Source organism: Bemisia tabaci, chromosome 6 (assembly GCF_918797505.1).
Source record: "Bemisia tabaci chromosome 6, PGI_BMITA_v3".
Lineage (NCBI taxonomy): Eukaryota > Metazoa > Arthropoda > Insecta > Hemiptera > Aleyrodidae > Bemisia > Bemisia tabaci.
This window is the reverse complement of record NC_092798.1, coordinates 9,382,397-9,399,021: the sequence shown is the minus strand read 5'-3', so window position 1 is coordinate 9,399,021 and position 16,625 is coordinate 9,382,397. Positions and strand designations below refer to the sequence as shown.

General features: G+C 40.6%; 1 protein-coding gene across 1 annotated transcript in view; it reads right to left on the bottom strand.

Moving 5' to 3' along the window:
- LOC109034839 (no long nerve cord) overlaps positions 1-16,625 on the bottom strand; it is a 235,444-nt gene that overhangs the window by 179,023 nt on the left and 39,796 nt on the right. The window contains 1 exon segment of the mRNA XM_019048214.2: positions 7,820-7,941. The gene's annotated coding sequence lies outside the window, so the exon portion shown is untranslated.

Here is a 16,625-nt window from a genome sequence, read left to right as displayed (position 1 = left end):
TACAAGATAAAGTTTGTGCGGATTCCTCTGAGAATTTTAAGGAATTTACTCCGAACTACTCGGAGAAAAAAACTGCGTGCGTGGGACCCGAAGTTCAGGTCATATGGATCCCTGAAGTGTTCGGATTGAGCATCTGAACACTTTAGGTCCAGCTGCTGAGGTTCGGATTACACATCTGAAACTTCAGTTCTTACATCTGAAGTACTTCGGTTTTCACATTCGAAAAACTTCGGTTCTCACATCCAAAAAACTTCGGTTCTCACATCTGAAGTACTTCAGATGTGAGAACTGAAATTTCAGATGTGTGATCCGAACCTCAGCAGCTGGACCTAAAGTGTTCAGAATGCTCAATCCGAAAACTTCAGAGATCCATATGACTTAAACTTCGGGTCCCACGCACGAGGTTTTTTTCTCCGTGTATGCAGAAAATTTACTGAAATTTGCATAAAAATTTGCACAGCAGTTTTCATTTAAAAAATTAAATCGCCCAAGGCAATATCTAATTTGGCTTGGTTCCTTTCTGCTTAACGTGGTCCATTTACAACCTTGACCAAGTAAATGGCATTTTCCTCATAGGTAAAGACGTTTGACTTTCAACGACCCATTTCTTCTGAAAGTACAACATTCAGTTATAATCTTTCCGCGACCTCTCACGTAACACATGTTACCACAACCATAAAATTCGACTCAAGTAATTTCCAAATCTCTCTTAATGAAGTGTTAACCTCCTTCCCCCGGGCGGGAAATCTCCGAGAGTCGCGGATTATTTTTTCTGCACTCAACAAGGGTTCGCTACCGAGATTTGCGCTTACGATCCTGGCCGTAATCGCGTCGACGGCATGCTAAAAGTCGTTAATTGCGCCCGAAAAATATGCAACCCCAATAAGAGTCGGAGCCCGTTCTCATTTTCCCGAGTGGAGCGATTTCCGCGCGGATTCCGTGCCGCAGGCTCGTAAAAACTAAGTATCGTCAAAAGCGAGAACTCGCTACTTTAAAATTATTTTTACGCCGGCTTACGATCCGCTCCCTCCGTCGTCGACCGGTTTGTTTGTTTGTCCGCTCCTTCGTGACTTCATTCTCTTTCTCCTTTTCAGCGATGTTGTTTCTTCCTCTCTCGATGTTTCATCAGAGCTCCGAGTCATCGTGGTTGCCATGGTACGTATTCAACATCTTAATACTCTGATAAACCTTGAGTCAGAGCAACTTTTAAATTTGAAGTCTCGGTTTACTTGTGTTATATACTCTTACAAAACCTAACGTAACCTAACCAAACCTAACCTAACTTTAAAGGAAAAAACACTAAAAAATGTGGTCCAGACGGTATTTAACAAGATGGTCAAATGGACGTATTTCTGCCAAACGGGGCTTCGTGCATTATGACGTGAGCCCTGTAAAGCATATATTCTTGTGGGTCTCAGGGCTCATGTCTTGATGTACATAGTTCCGTTTGATAGAGTACGTCAAAAAAGAGCTGAGTCCACACTATTCAGCGGGGAAAGCAAGGCCAAAAAGTTCAAGAATTTTCAATTAGACTCAAAACTGTGAGCCAGTGCTCATCAGAGATCAAATTTTTGGCTCTAATTTCAAATATTTGTGCTTTTTGGCGATGCTTTCCCCCCCAAAATAGTTTTGACTCAGCACTATTTTATCACCTTGTTAACTCAACTGACCTGAACCATATCTTATTCTTCAAACGCTGCCTGACATCTAGCCATGAGCCATTTTTTAAACGGTGAACTAAACGAAATTACGCCATAAAAATGTTTCTCTCGGCTTATGAAAAATACACCTTTAAAACTGCAAATCAGAATGTTTTTTAGTTTTCTGGTAGAAAAACAAGACATGAGAGGAAATCAAGCAAAGTCTCATGTATCTATCAGGCTAACCCTTATAAAATCTGTTCATTTACAGGATGAAATTTTAAAGCAATTATGCGAGCAAAAGTAAAATGTCTTTTCTTAGCCAATCAGTACTCACCTCGGAGCGAGAGAACATCGTTTCATTTCGGGAAGAACATCACAAGCACCACTTGACGTTGCCTTAATGAAGGCATTATGATTTAAAATTTGAAATTTTCCATGTACCTAATCACTGTATTCTACGTGAAATTTGGATGAAAAACATGAGTTTTGATACTCGATTTCAACCCTTCACAGTGGTCTATAGAAGAGAAATGACTGAACACGCAGTTTCACCGGAAATACACCAGGACTTGACTCGCCATTATTTTATTTTCTTCAGTGAAGCAAGAATAAAAGAGTTATGCGAGCGGAGGAGAGCGGGGTGTCTCAGAGAAACTCTTTGTGAAAGATACTTGGGAGAGTTGCAGGTAGCTACCTGGCATCATTATCATTCAATTAGATTATTTGCTCTCTCTGAAGTCATACAGCTCCATTAAAACTTTTTTCCCCTCCTCTCCTCTGTAAATGATGTTTAAAGAGGCTGTTTCCCCTCTCCCGTCAAGATAAAAGTTGTACTTCACATTTTTCCCCCGGGAATAATCGCGCAGAAGCTATTAGCGAGTATTTAGATGTCTGGAGGCTGTAATTTTCCCCGCTTCAAAACACTAATTCACTTAATGAATTGGAACATCCCATTCAACTCACCCCTTTCATCTTCTTTCACTCACTTTTTTTACGTGCGCGAACTGAGACTGGGCAGTGCACTAATTCATCGAATTACGTTTGAAATTTCTGTGCTGATTGTAGTAGATTCATCTAGCTTTTTACACATATCTATCAGGTTGCATGCGTGCGTGTTGTGACGTAATTAGATAGCGACTCTTTTTTTAAATGTTCCAAAATAAATAAAACGAAAACGAGTACAAATAAGGCACACCCTTTGGACAGAAAAAACGACCTTGGAGTTCGGTGGGCAAGGAATATTCACTCTTGTGCCTGGTATTAATCCATCACGGAAATAAAAAGTTAGGGGTTATTCCTTAAAATTTTGGCTCTAACCTGATTTTTTGAAAGATGTGGACATTTTCAATTAATTGTGGTAGTACCGCAACTCAAATTATGTTAGTATGTACCGGTATAGTATTTGGGTCAGTAACCTAATATATTGGGGCACTACTAAAATTAATTGGAAATCTCCATATCATCCAACAAACCCCGTGATCTTTCATTCTGTGACCCAATAAAATTATTAATACTTTCTTCCTGAATCTGCTGATCCTACTTTCAAATAACATGACTTAGTTTCGAATCGTCGTCAAATATGCTGAGATTTAACTGAGGGGTAACTGACGGAGAAAAAAGTAAGGGCATGCCATTTTAAGCTAAATTAGGCGCAAAACCATTTCCCAGAAAAACTTTGAAAACAGGAAAACAGAAAAAAATTCCTTCGATACAACACAAATTTCCTGGTGAAGCCGTGAATATTTTTGCTCCAATTTTTCCGATAATTTTGTTCGCAATTTCACCTAAAGTTCCTGAAAATTTCAAGGAAAAATATTCATAACATATGTACATACATATGAGTCGCTTTTACAGCGCTCTTCGGCGCTCTACGACGCCCAATCGCCACAAAGCTCGGTCTTCCCACAGGTCATAAGGGAGTTGACACTCCCTCATCTCACTCAACAACCCCTGTCGCCAACCTCTCACTGGGCATCCCCTACGTCTCCTCCCAGGAGGAACCCAATCAAGCATCTTTTTTGGCAGCCTCTCTTCAGTCATCCTATTGACATGACCATACCAGACAGGCTGTCTGGTCATGACGTCGAACACGATAAACATACATACGATATTCACGATACACGATATTCATAACATTCCCTAAAAATTAAAAATTTTATTGAAGGAAATGCAGCAACTAGCAAATGCTCAAACAGCGTTCTTCCTAAGCGCGGCAGTATACTGCCGTGCTAAGGAAGAACGTCATATGAACATTCGAAAGTTGCCAAATTTCCCTCACTAAAAGGTATATTTTTGAAAAAATTTATGAATATTTTTTCCTAAAACTTTCAGGAACTTCAGATGAAATTGCGAACAAAATTATCTGAAAATTTGGAGCAAAAATATTCACGACTTCACCAGGAAATTTGTGTTGTATCAAAGGAATTTTTTTCTGTTTTTCCGTTTTCTAAGTTTTTCTGGGAAATGGTTTTGCGCCTAATTTAACTTAAAATGACATGCCCTTTCTTTTTTCTCCGTCAGTTACCCCTCGGTTAAATCTCAGCATTTATTTTCGCGAGTTCTTTGACGACGATTCGAAACAAAGTCATATTATTTGAAAAAAAAATGTCATAAGTTTACCAGGAAAGTCGTGATTTAGCCAAGAAAATTAGGCAACGACTGAAGGTTCATGCGACGTTTTTCCTTAGCATAGCAGTATAGCCTCTATCCTTTTAACCACACTCATTCCTCGATAAAATCCAAACATAGAAAAATGACCCAAAACACGCGCCATCGGGAGCTCTCGTTGACTTAGGAGCGCGATTTCGTCATCAAACTCATCGTCCCTTCGGGGAGCGATTCAGCGGAACTTGGAAACCCGTCGGATCGGAGCGCGAGGTGAGGGGATTCTTAAACTCATCGATGAGGAAATCGGAGGAGGCAGCGAGGAGAAAAAAGACGGCCGCGGGGGAGGGAAACGGGAGGAAGTTTTTGGATTTATGTGAGTTTCCACGAGTTGAGGAGCTCTCAGTTCACAGGTCAGTGAAATCTGGGGATCTTGCAGCCCCAGTAACTGGACACTTGGGGATCGTTCGGGAGTCTGTCTGGAATCGGAACGACCTGATTGCAGATGCGGAGGTGGGTCACGAACACGCTTGCCGCCTCTCACGGAAGTGGGATGTTTTTTTTTCTTTTTTTAAGAAACGAGAAAAAATGTTTTTAGCATTGTTGCCGCGAGGAAAATATCCGCAATGACCCGCTCTAGATTTTTATGCAGGGGTAGAGTGCAAGAGGGAAGATCAGGCGGGTAACTGAATGTTGCCAAATTTCCTACGATAAGGTTTAATTTTGAGAGGCCGCCCAGTAGATCCAGTCAATGGGAGAGGTCGGACAAAGTTTGGAAACTTTAAACGTTTATAACTCCGTTCGTATAAAACTTTTAGATTCTAAAAGTGGTTTCATGGGTTTTCTTGTGAAATTTTCTTCGACACGGTCGGTATTCTTAGCTGCCACCATAATGTAAAAACTATGCTCATCGACCACACGACAATACCGTGGTTTTACGTATGGTTTCTGTTTTAGTCACACGGATCTGACTACACGGGGCATAATTGGCAACTATTCGTGCGTCACTGTGGTGTATTGCATACTATGTCAAATGAAGGCGGTTTGTAACATGTAAAACCTAATCAAGGAGTTTTTTGACAATGCTGCCTTAGATACCAGCACTATACACTCGTTACAAGAAGTGGGTCAGTTGAGTCTTAAACATGACTTTTCATCATAGACCAGTCCTCTATTTGGACCGCGTTAAACAGAAAGGAACCAAGCCACATCAGCTATCGCCAAATTTAACAACGGCATTTTATTTTTTTACGAGCAAACATTTGTGCGGATTCCTTTGAAAATTTTAATGAATTTGCTTTGTATTATGGAGAAAATTCACTGAAATTTGCACAAAAATCCGCACAACCGTTTTCATGTCAAAAATTTAATTGCCCAGTTAAATTTGGCAATAGCTGATGTGGCTTGGTTCCTTTCTGTTTAACGCGGTCCATTTATAAATCCAAAAGGAATCCCGGAACATTTGACGGACATTTCTCCTCCCTAGAGCGTTAAGCAATTTAGGGAGGGCCCCTGGAGGACGCAAATTCATATTGCATTTTTAAATTTCAGGGGGATTTTCTCGGGACGATCGGGCAAAGCCGTTGCGAGGATGATCCCGTCCGTCGGCGGAGTCAAAGGCGGCGTCCTCGCTTTTGATGTTCGGATCAATTTCGCAATCCCGTGAAAGCCGGCCGGGATTCGAGCGCTTTTTTCCACCCCCCGATTGAGACTCGCTTCTCATCGCTTTAAGGGATGATCGCTTCTCGCGCCTCGCGGCACGTCGACGTTGTAACTTGGACTTACCCCTCGTTGCCAGATTTCCCAATCAGATCATCAAAATTGTATCAAGGGCAGAGCGTGAGCAATCGACTATCGATATTTCCTCATTTGAAGCTATGGTAAATAATCGATTATCAGTGGCGTGGCGTAAATTACGATATATCGATTGTTATGCCATTTAAACCTATGGAAAAGGATCGATAAACAGGGTGTTCGCAGCGAACACCGTAATAATCGATTCTTCACCATAGGTTTAAATGGCAGAACAATCGATACATCGCAATTCACGCCACGCCACTGTCGATTATTAAGGTGTCTGTTGCGAAAACCCTGTTTATCGATTATTTTCTATAGGCTTAAATGACTGATCAATCGATATATCGCAAAGCACGCCCTGATCATAGATCATTTTCCATAAATTTTAACAGTGGATAAATTGATTTATCGCAAAGCGAATTTTATCGAGCCGTTCTTTGTGGAAACGACGTGTATGCTTTCCAATGCTGCTGTGATTGCGCGAAGTCTTGTTATTGACTTATAGCGAATGGATGGAGCATTAATCATTTTGGTGCACGAATGAGTGAAAATAATAAACATGTTTAGGGGAGAAATTCTGAAGGAGCTTCCAAATTGGTCACATGCAAACGATGCACCAAGTTGGACTATCTGAGCAGCTTTGCAAAGCTTATAATACCTTAATACGAGGAATGACTCCATTCCGTACCTACAAATTGGAAAGTTTTTGTTTCATGACCGAAAACTTTTGAGCTCATTTAATTGACTTTTATCTTTGTATTCTAAGAGAATCGACTTTATCAAAGGTAATCTTCTAACCGCAGTAAAGCCGTGCTGAGAGAAAACGTACATTTAAATGTTGCCGAAATCCCACCAAAATATATTTATAGCATGGAAAATTTTGAAATGTTTTCTCATGAAATGTTCAGGCACTTCAGGTCAAATGGCAAGTAAATATTGCTAAAATAACTGTTAAAAAATATTCAAAAGTACACCTGGAAATTCGTTCTAAAGCAAAAGAAATCTTGCAACTTCTGGATGCCACTGGAAGAAAAGTCACTTGGATCTAGAGTCCAGACTCATATTTTTTTTTTTTTAAATCAATTTAAATAAGAATAATCCATACAGTATATGCAAACATTTGAAAATCATTAGTTGTGAATCGCTGACTCCGTGCGTTTAAATATTAGAGCCGAACACAGAGCGGAACGGCGGCTTTCATGCCGGCGCAAAACGCGCACTGGCGCCTACAAACTTAACAGGGATACTTCAAGCATTGCGCAAAACGCGCACTAGCGCCTACAAACCTAACAGGGATACCTCACGCATTGCGCAATGCATGAAGTATCCACTTAGGTTTATAGGCGCCAGTGCGCATTTTGCACTGCGCTGGTCAGCCGCCCGCCGCGCCGCGCCGCAGCGTGCCATGCCGCACACTGGAAAAAAAAAAAAAAAAAAAAAAAAAAAAAAAAAAAAAAAAAAACACATTGGATCTAGAGTCCAGACTCTTGAAAACATTGACAAGAAAAAACACTCTTGATTCAATCGGATTTTTGCTTGAATCAAAACGAAATCCGCTTAAATCAAGAGACTTGGCTCTTCGATTCAAGGAAGAATCCGATTGAATCAAGAGTATTTCTTCTTGTCAATGTTATTAAGAGTCTGGACTCTAGATCCAAGCGACTTTTTTGCCAGTCGCTCATGTTACGTATTTCATTAGCATGGCAGTGTACAAGGTCTAAATTCTGATGGGGAATGGATTAGAATCGGACGAATAGACAAATGAGAGGACTCACCTACTGTGTGACTGTTGTTTTCGTGCCTTTCAAGTTCACATAACTAACTTTTTGGAATAAACACGTCCAAATGACGAGCATACTTGAGTTTACCACACCAGTTATGCTGTCATCGTGTCCACCTGGAACAAGAAATCAGTTTCATCAGAGAAGAAATAATGCATAAAATGAAATTGGTATCGACGTTCATCAAATAGAAAAAGATTATATTTCAGCTTTTGCACTTTTAGATTTTATGGAATATTCAAATAAAATTAATTACAGAATTGAGCAGCAAGGTTTCATCCCTTATATAATCAATACCGTTAACATTGTCACGCACATTCTGTCACAGCAGGGCGTGTCATAGACGTTGACACAATCAAGTGTAGGATACAACTATTTGAACACCGGCGCTGTGGTCTGGTATCACGTCTAAATGAAGGCAGTTTTCCAACTGAGGTATTATTCCATTTTATTTTAACATATTGCGTGCCACGTTGGAGGAAGGAATCATCCCCGAAGGTCCGTCAGGAAAGAGGAGGGGGAGGCGCACCGTTGGAAATTTGATAGAAATTGTTTTTTTCCGACCTCTCAAAAACTTATTTCTGCAAAATAAATTGAATGCTGTAATTTCAATGGCGTATCCTCTTATCTCAATAATTTTTCATTTACTGTAAGAAAAGTCTCCAAAAAGGTCCGATATTACCCTGCTTGTGCAAGCAGTAAAAAAAATAAAATCTGAAATTCGCTGAAAATATAAAAAAGGGAGAAAAGCTACAACGCTGCATGTAACGCACGCGGAAAACGCCACGGCACGCACATAATGGGTGACAGTAGCCACTTGTACAAAGTCTAAACTCGGCAACAATGGAAGTGACCTAATGAAGAAAGATGACAGCCAACCATAAACACACTTTAAGTAACACGGAACTAATTGAGAGGCTTCGAGAACAATGCGCATAAGTGCACATTTTGCTATTTCAAGAAATACGTGTTCATAGTTTCAAAATTACGTGGAGCTTCCCTGCAAAAATGACATTTTTAAACACCATGGTTGACGCTTTAAAGTTACACTGGAAAAAAATGTCCCTTGGGTCTCGAGTCCAGACTCTTAGTAACATTGACAAGAAGAAATACTCTTGACTCAATCCGATTTTTCCTTGAATCGAAGAGCCGAGCCACTTGATTAAGCAGAGCTCCTCTTGATTAAAGCAAAAAGTCTGATTGAATCAAGAGTTTTTTCCTTGTCAATGTTTTTAATAGTCCACGGACTATGGTTCTAAGCGACTTTTTTTCCAGTGTAGTATTAGCTGTGCATTTTTCACAGAACATACTTTCCAACTAGTTTTAATTGAATTCATGAATATCTCAATTTTTTCAAAAACTGCACTTATGCGCCTTGTCCTCCAAGACCCTCAATTCGCACTCGTGCAAATTCAGCACAATCTAGACTACACAATCACACCCTGGCTGAAGAATCTAGTTGGACCGAGCAGAATTGCTAGGAACTGTGTATTCGCTTCTCAGCCAGATCCGCTTTTGTAGCCAAACAATAAGGAAAACCTATCCTGAAAAGCCGGACAAAAGGCTAGACAGGTCCTCATCCAAATTCATAAATTTCAACTTTCTCGGCATCTAAATATTACATTACCTCAATCTCTAATTGAACGGAAAGCTGGGCGATTGATCAAAACCGAAACTTTTTTCAACGGTTCGCGCGCCCAGCGTGAGGCTGGAATCGAGAGAAAAACGGAAGGAACTAGCGTATAAGTTATAAAAATCCTCAACTGCACGGAGTGGTAGTCTATGCTGGTGCCCGTTAATATCCGCAAGCTGACAGCAATAAGGAAAACGCAAAAATCCGCGAAACAGAGTTTCGTGAATTAAACCCGTTTTCCCTCAGAATTTTTCACTCTCGGCCGAGTTTACTTTGTTCCGGATTCTGAAATGCTCTTTGTAGCCACGACTTAGATTTTTGTTGAAATGAGGGAAGAAAGTCACGACTCGAATTTATTTTCAGAGGCGCTCCCGCAATGGAATAATTGCACGAAAAAATGGATTGCTTCATTTCAGAGTGTTTAATGGACCGAGTTCGCAGTATTTTTCATAAATTTTTCTGATATGGGAACTTGTAGAAAAAGAGATTTAGAAGTGAGAAAACGTACCGGCTTGTGACATCAGCAGGTGGCATTTTCCATTTCAACACATGTATTTTAGCAGATTCGGTTATTTTGTCTTTTCCCTTTCTATAACTGTTCGATTTAGAAATCAAGGATTTTCTTGTGGTTAGTTCCCTCAGTAGTTCCATCATAAGCATAAAATTCATCAAATTTCAGACACCTACAGATTTTTTATTATTTCTCCTGAGGGTCCAAATTTTTCGTAGATTGCAAAAATAATTTTACTTGCTTTAATGTTGGACCTAAACTAAGCGTTTAGACGGATCCTATGATCTATTATATAACAAAAATGTTTGAACATCACCATCAACCATCAAAACGCGATTTGGTGCTTGGTGCAAAAAAGTAATTTTTTAGTGGGCAGTCACATAATTAAGAATTGAAAGGATCCCTGTTTATAGTTTCGCATCTTCCTATTTTCATTTCCTCTTTCTTTTCTTCCTCATTTTGCAAAAATTGTCATCTTTTAGCTGTAGTCAAACATTATTTTGCAATGGTGATGGGAAATCATAGATTTGCCTTCAATTATCCAGCTATGCAAAATGACTGCCGTGGAGCACGAATGGTGATATCGAAATTTCGCATTGAGATCACGCAGTTTATTAGAGACGTCTCTTGGTGTGCGACGGGAACCTAAGATTCGCCTTCAGTCAGCCGATTATGCAACATGACTGTCGTGACGCGCGAATAGTGGTATCATAATTTTGCACAGAAATTACGCAGTGTGTTGAAGGCGTTCCTCTTTATCCACGGATTCCTGCCGAATGATCCAATCATGTTTGACATAGATCATATCTGCGAAGAATGAAATGTTAATTCGGATGGAACTCTACAGAAGCGCACTAATTTTCATCAAGTTTGAGCCGAGAAATTGAAATTTTAATTTTTACCCCGATTTAAGACTCAACGTCAATAATAAATTGGATTGCATTTTGCATAAAGGAACCAAGAGCATTCTTAAGTTGCTAGTATTGTGCGATTGACATTATTTGCAATACAATTACTGAAATCACGCAAAAAATTGAATTTACTAAGGTAATTTTGGGCGCTTCTGGGTACCAGATGCGCCCTTTCCAGCCGTTCGACTCCCCCGATGTAACATGTACTATACTACATACCGTTTTGCCTTATGGGTAATGACGCCATTCTGGTACACCCGGGAAAATTTGATTTTTTCCTGCATCTGGTATTCGTAAAAGTTTTCGTGAAATGTTTTGCTTTTAAGCATAACAATCTCGCACGGACGTATTACCTGGTTAAACTATTTTGGGGCTTCGTTATGCTTAAATGCCTCATATTCGAGGTTGTAGTTTCAGATTGATTCGAAAAAATCACGAACAGTCACGTGATCTCTTCATTTTAGTGACGTATTACTGTGCTATTTTGTGATTGGTTCATTTTCTCGGCGCAGCATCGTCAAGCGTCAGCTGTTTGCGGCTCTGGGTTGAAGGTTTAAGGTTATGTCAGAGAGAACAGAAAGTTAGAGGCCCGACTCGATGCTAGGTAATTGAAACAGATGCGCTCGCAGCGCGCTCGCTGGCAACGTACGCAACTACTATTTTCTAATGTTTTCCAGAGACTAGCGACGGGTATGTTGCTGCCGGACCACCTTCACGTAGGCAATTTGTTACACATCGTCCGTCCGCAATACTCTCGCTTGGCCGTATGAAAACGTTCCTCGCATGCGCAGTGTTAAAGAAGCGCCCTCCAACGCTTTGGCGTTGGAACTGCTTGTTTGTCATGAATTTATCGTCCATTGACACTAAAGATGAGCATCGTTTTAATGCTCAGTTCATAATTGCAAGGTGAACCAAGCTGCACAATCTTAGCGACATTAGAATGCGCTTGGTTCCTTTTTGCAAAATGCAATCCAATTTGAAAGCCTAATATCACGTTCAAAATATCTTTTGACTTTGAACGTTTAACAGGGAGATGCCTACATTTAATTGATTTCAAACTACTTCTAACTCATTTTTTCAAAAAAAGTGTATCGGTGAGTTTTTGTCAATGCAATTCGCAAAACCGCGTATCTCCGTTCGCGAAGTTGCAGCCTTCCTGTCATACTTTATATTTTCTATTAAAAACTACAGCCAACATCATTTCTTGAAAAATATGAGGAAATCTAAACGCCGCAAACCGAGATATACGCGTTTTTGCTGTATGACCATCGATATGGGGCCTATACTAAGGAACACTGTGTTTAAGGAACGACTATGAATACCGCACTTAATGGGCCACTAGACAAGGCACACACTTCAGCGTTCTAATACATTTTTTTAAACAAAAATTTCACGTGGAACACAGTGCGCACAACGGAAATTACTGGAATCAACTCCTTACGAAGATATTGAATGATTCTTGAATCGTGAATTCAAACCACCTGCTCATTAAAACTCAATGCTCTGCGTGACTCCCATCGCGCGCTAAACGTTATCATGACAGTATTTGCGATATAAAAATCTGCCAACCTCAATCTTGACGTTTTGGCACAGCTATAGCAAATTGCTAATAGTTTGAACAACACATGGCGGGAAATGAACATTGCTCGATTGTAGTGCGCGATTTGACTCAGGTAGAGCTTTGAGTATCTTGTGAGCGGGAATTTCAAATTCCCCGTAACCAATGTGAGATAAAAACGTTATTATCTTCGTTAGGAGTTGTATTTAGTGATTTTCGTTTCGTAAATCTTGTTTTACGTTAACTTTCCACTGGAAAAAACACATTGGATCTAGAGTCCAGACTCTTGAAAACATTGACAAGAAAAAAGACTCTTGATTCAATCAGATTTAAGCTTAATTCAAAAGGAAATCCGCTCAAATTAAGAGGCTTGGTTCTTGATTTAAGCTTAAATCTGATTGAATCAAGAGTATTTTTTCTTGTCGCTGTTTTCAAGAGTCAGGACTCTAGATCCAATGTGTTTTTTTCCAGTGTTTGTTAAGAAACATGTATCAGAATGCTTAAATTCGTATTTTGTGTAGTGGTCCATTTTCCACTTTTTCGTGAATTTCTTTCTACGAAGAGGCAACCTCGCGTTGGTAGAAAACTCCCTCTCTAAACCTGAATGAGCCCCTCTCCCTCCGCGGGCGGATATTACGACGGGGCATTCCAAACATGAAAACACGCTGGATTCTAGCGCGAGGTAAGTTTCATTTAAGAGAGGGCGGTATTTATAATCGCCCGTGCTTGAACACCTTTTCAGCTTAAAGAGGTCCACATGTGTACAATGGACGCGGGTGATGGATGCGAGGGCGCCGCGCCGTGGAGCACGACTGACCTCTATCTATACCGACTTCTACACGCTACACGCTTCTACTCGCCACGCTAAGGAAGAACGCCGTATGAACCTTCAGGCGTTGCCAAATTTTCTCTGAAAAAAATATGAATTTATTGGGGAAATTGCAAATACTTTTCTTACAATTTTTCAAACTATTTTGTTCGCACTTTGATCTAAAATATCTGAAAATTTCAAGGGGAAATATGCATAAATTTCGTCAAAAATACATCCACACTGGAAAAAGAAACACATTGGATCTAGAGTCCAGACTCTTAAAAACAGCGACAAGAAAAAATACTCTTTATTCAATCAGATTTAAGCTTAAATCAAGAACCAAACCTCTTAATTTGAGCGGATTTCCTTTTGATTTAAGCTTAAATCTGATTGAATCAAGAGTCCTTTTTCTTGTCAATGTTTTCAAAAGTCTGGACTCTAGATCCAATGTGTTTTTTTTTTCCAGTGCAGGGAAATTTGACAACTCTCGAATGTTTTTACGGCGTTCTATCTTAGCACTGCAGCATGGACGAGGCCAACCCCTTGAGATAGGTCCGTTCATGTTTCTGGAGCTTCGTTTTCATCTCAATAGGAATAATTGGACTGCATTTTGCAATTTTGGACCTTTAAGTTCTGGCTCATCTGAAAAAACACCTATGTGCATTGGGAAACTAAGGGCACATACGATTTTTTTTAACCGGGCTGGAATTAATAGTTCCTAATTTCAAAATGTAGTCCAATTGAGACGTTGGTGCAGAAAGGGCATTTCTTGGTTGCGGTGTTTTAAAATGTCCAGTGCTAATTCTTATTTTAGAGAGGAATCTGTTGCGTGAATTTTCTGAAATATTAAGTTTTCAGTACTGTATAATCATGATGAATGTTCAGTAAAAGTTACACAACAAATTTTATGCATTTTCTTTACTTAAAATGGATGAAACGTAACTATAACCTCAGCCCACCACCGGGTTCCTGTTTCGTACCTCTGAGGCCACTGTGGAATTCGAGTACATTTTGCAATTTGGACCTATAAATTCTGGCTCATCTGAAAAAAAACAGGGAAACTAAAGCACAGGGAAACTAATGGCACCTACGTTGTTTTTAAACCGGGCCGGAATTTATAGGTCCAAATTGCATAATGAAGTCCAATTTATGTCTATCGGCGAGATTCCGCGACGAGCCATAAGCTGTTTTTACGCTGAAATGCTAGTAGTCTGCCCGGTTAAAGTCTTGAGAACCCCCGAGCGTGGAATTAATGTCTAACTAGGGGGCCAGCCCCAGGCCGCTCCGCGGTCCATCCTCCCAGAGGCGCTTCGCGCCTCTAATAAGCAGATATCGTGAGATCGTTAAAAGATCATTAAGAGTTAGGGAAAACCCGGTTTGGAGACGGCGGGAAGCATGTGAGCGTGCGCGGCGGGTGGGGAGCGGGGAGTGGAGGAGAAACCGGTTTGTGACATGATTAGCGTTATACCCTTAGCGTGACACCCTCAGCGTGACACCCTCAGCGTGACACGGCACCCTTATGATTTTATACTATAGAGTAAGATTGTCTATCCACGACATTCGGGTTTCTTCCTCCCACGCATAGGTTTTTTTTTCCATATGTTGTACTTTTCACGATGGCAAAGCATTGTTATTCCTCGTAAGGATCGAGTCCCAGACTGACACTACTGGACGTTACACGAGCCCGAGGTTTGCAAAAATCGTCCTTTGCTATGGTGAACTTACGGGATCCTGCAAGGCAAAGTCTGAGAAGCGCGAAGCGCCGTCTGTATATAGATGAAGATGAGGCCAGGTAGTGGCCAACCGACGGCGCCTACAAACCTAACGGATACCTCACGCATTGCGCAATGCTTGAAGTGTCCGGTTAGGTTTGTAGGCGCCAGTGCGCATTTCGCTCTGGCAGCACGCCGCACGGTGGATCGAGTCAGAGAGGCAGAGCAGAGAGATCGGACAAGACATTTTTAACTAAAACTGCAAATTCTGATGTTTAATTCGTCATATTTTATTTATTGAGGGATGTTCCAGAGAGAAAATTTCACGAAAAACCAACGGAACCACTTTTGAAACCTCAAAATTTTGTATGAACGGAGTTACAAGCTTTTTAAGTTTTTAAATTTGGTCCGACCTCTCACATTGACTCGATCCACGGTGCGGCATAGCTCATGCTTTTTGAATGCAATGAATTACAGACGCTACTTTTGAAGCTGAACGCCTGGCTACTTTAGGATCCCACGAAATTTCAACCGTTTGAAAGGCAACTCATCACACTCACATATGTATGACACTCATCCTGACACAGCTGTAAAAACAAAAGCAAGGATTTAAAAAAAAATAAATGAAAAAAACAAAAGAAGAACAAAAGAGCAACGAAGCCCGAAAAACCTGCGGGAGGACGGTGGAGAAAAATAGAGAAGAATCAAAGCGAAAACCGGAGGGTTTTCCGGGCTCGGGAACAGAAACATTTTTTCGATGCAGTACCCCCACATTCAGGCAGCCTAGCATGAGGTTTAGCAAGGATTGCCCTTTTTCCGAAGCTCTTTTATCCGCACTCTTTTGTGTTGTAATACCTCGAGGATTTTAATTCTTTAGAGCAACGGGAAATTCGGTATGTGTAATTGTGTATCGGAACCAGCCAGCCTAATCAGTAGCTGAGTTGGTATCACCCCCCCCCCCCCCCCCCTAGGGTGTTTCTTATTTTTTAAATTTTCGAAATCGAAGGAGGTCCTGGTCTTAAAAGTTGATGTGTGGATAGATTAGAAGCCCTGTGCAAGGAAAAAATTTTAAAACAATTTTTACCCGGTGCTCAAACGACTTAAGTGACACAGGTTGAAATTTGAGGTTTTTAGACAAAATAACACTGTTTTCTAGTGGAAAACGCCGAGTTACGGCCCTAAAGGGCGAAAATTTCGTCCGTTTGGTCGTATCTGCAACACAAAAGCCGCAAAACACCCGAGAAAGGCGCGCGCAAGGAAAGACACTTGGGGCAAAATGGACGCGCCGCAGCGCAACGCGCGCGCGCGTCCTCTGCACTGCCCAAGCGACATGCCGCATGCCGCACACACGCACTAAGCTTACGCTGGCCCGAAAGTTCCCGTACGTTACAATGTATCATTATGAATTGACCTAGATACACACTAACATTAAAAAAAAGGTTGAAACGTATAAATACATCTAAAAAACACATTCTCTTAATATGATATTGGCTATAATGTAGGAAAATCAATTTCAACAAATTAAACAATTCAAAGTTAATCAACTAAATCAAATAATCGACAGTTTACTTAAAGGCTAAGAGTCTTCAAATGTTTATCCGACTATTTTTAATATATTTGGATGGTTTTATTGACTTTGGCTGTGACTTATAAGAGATCATGAA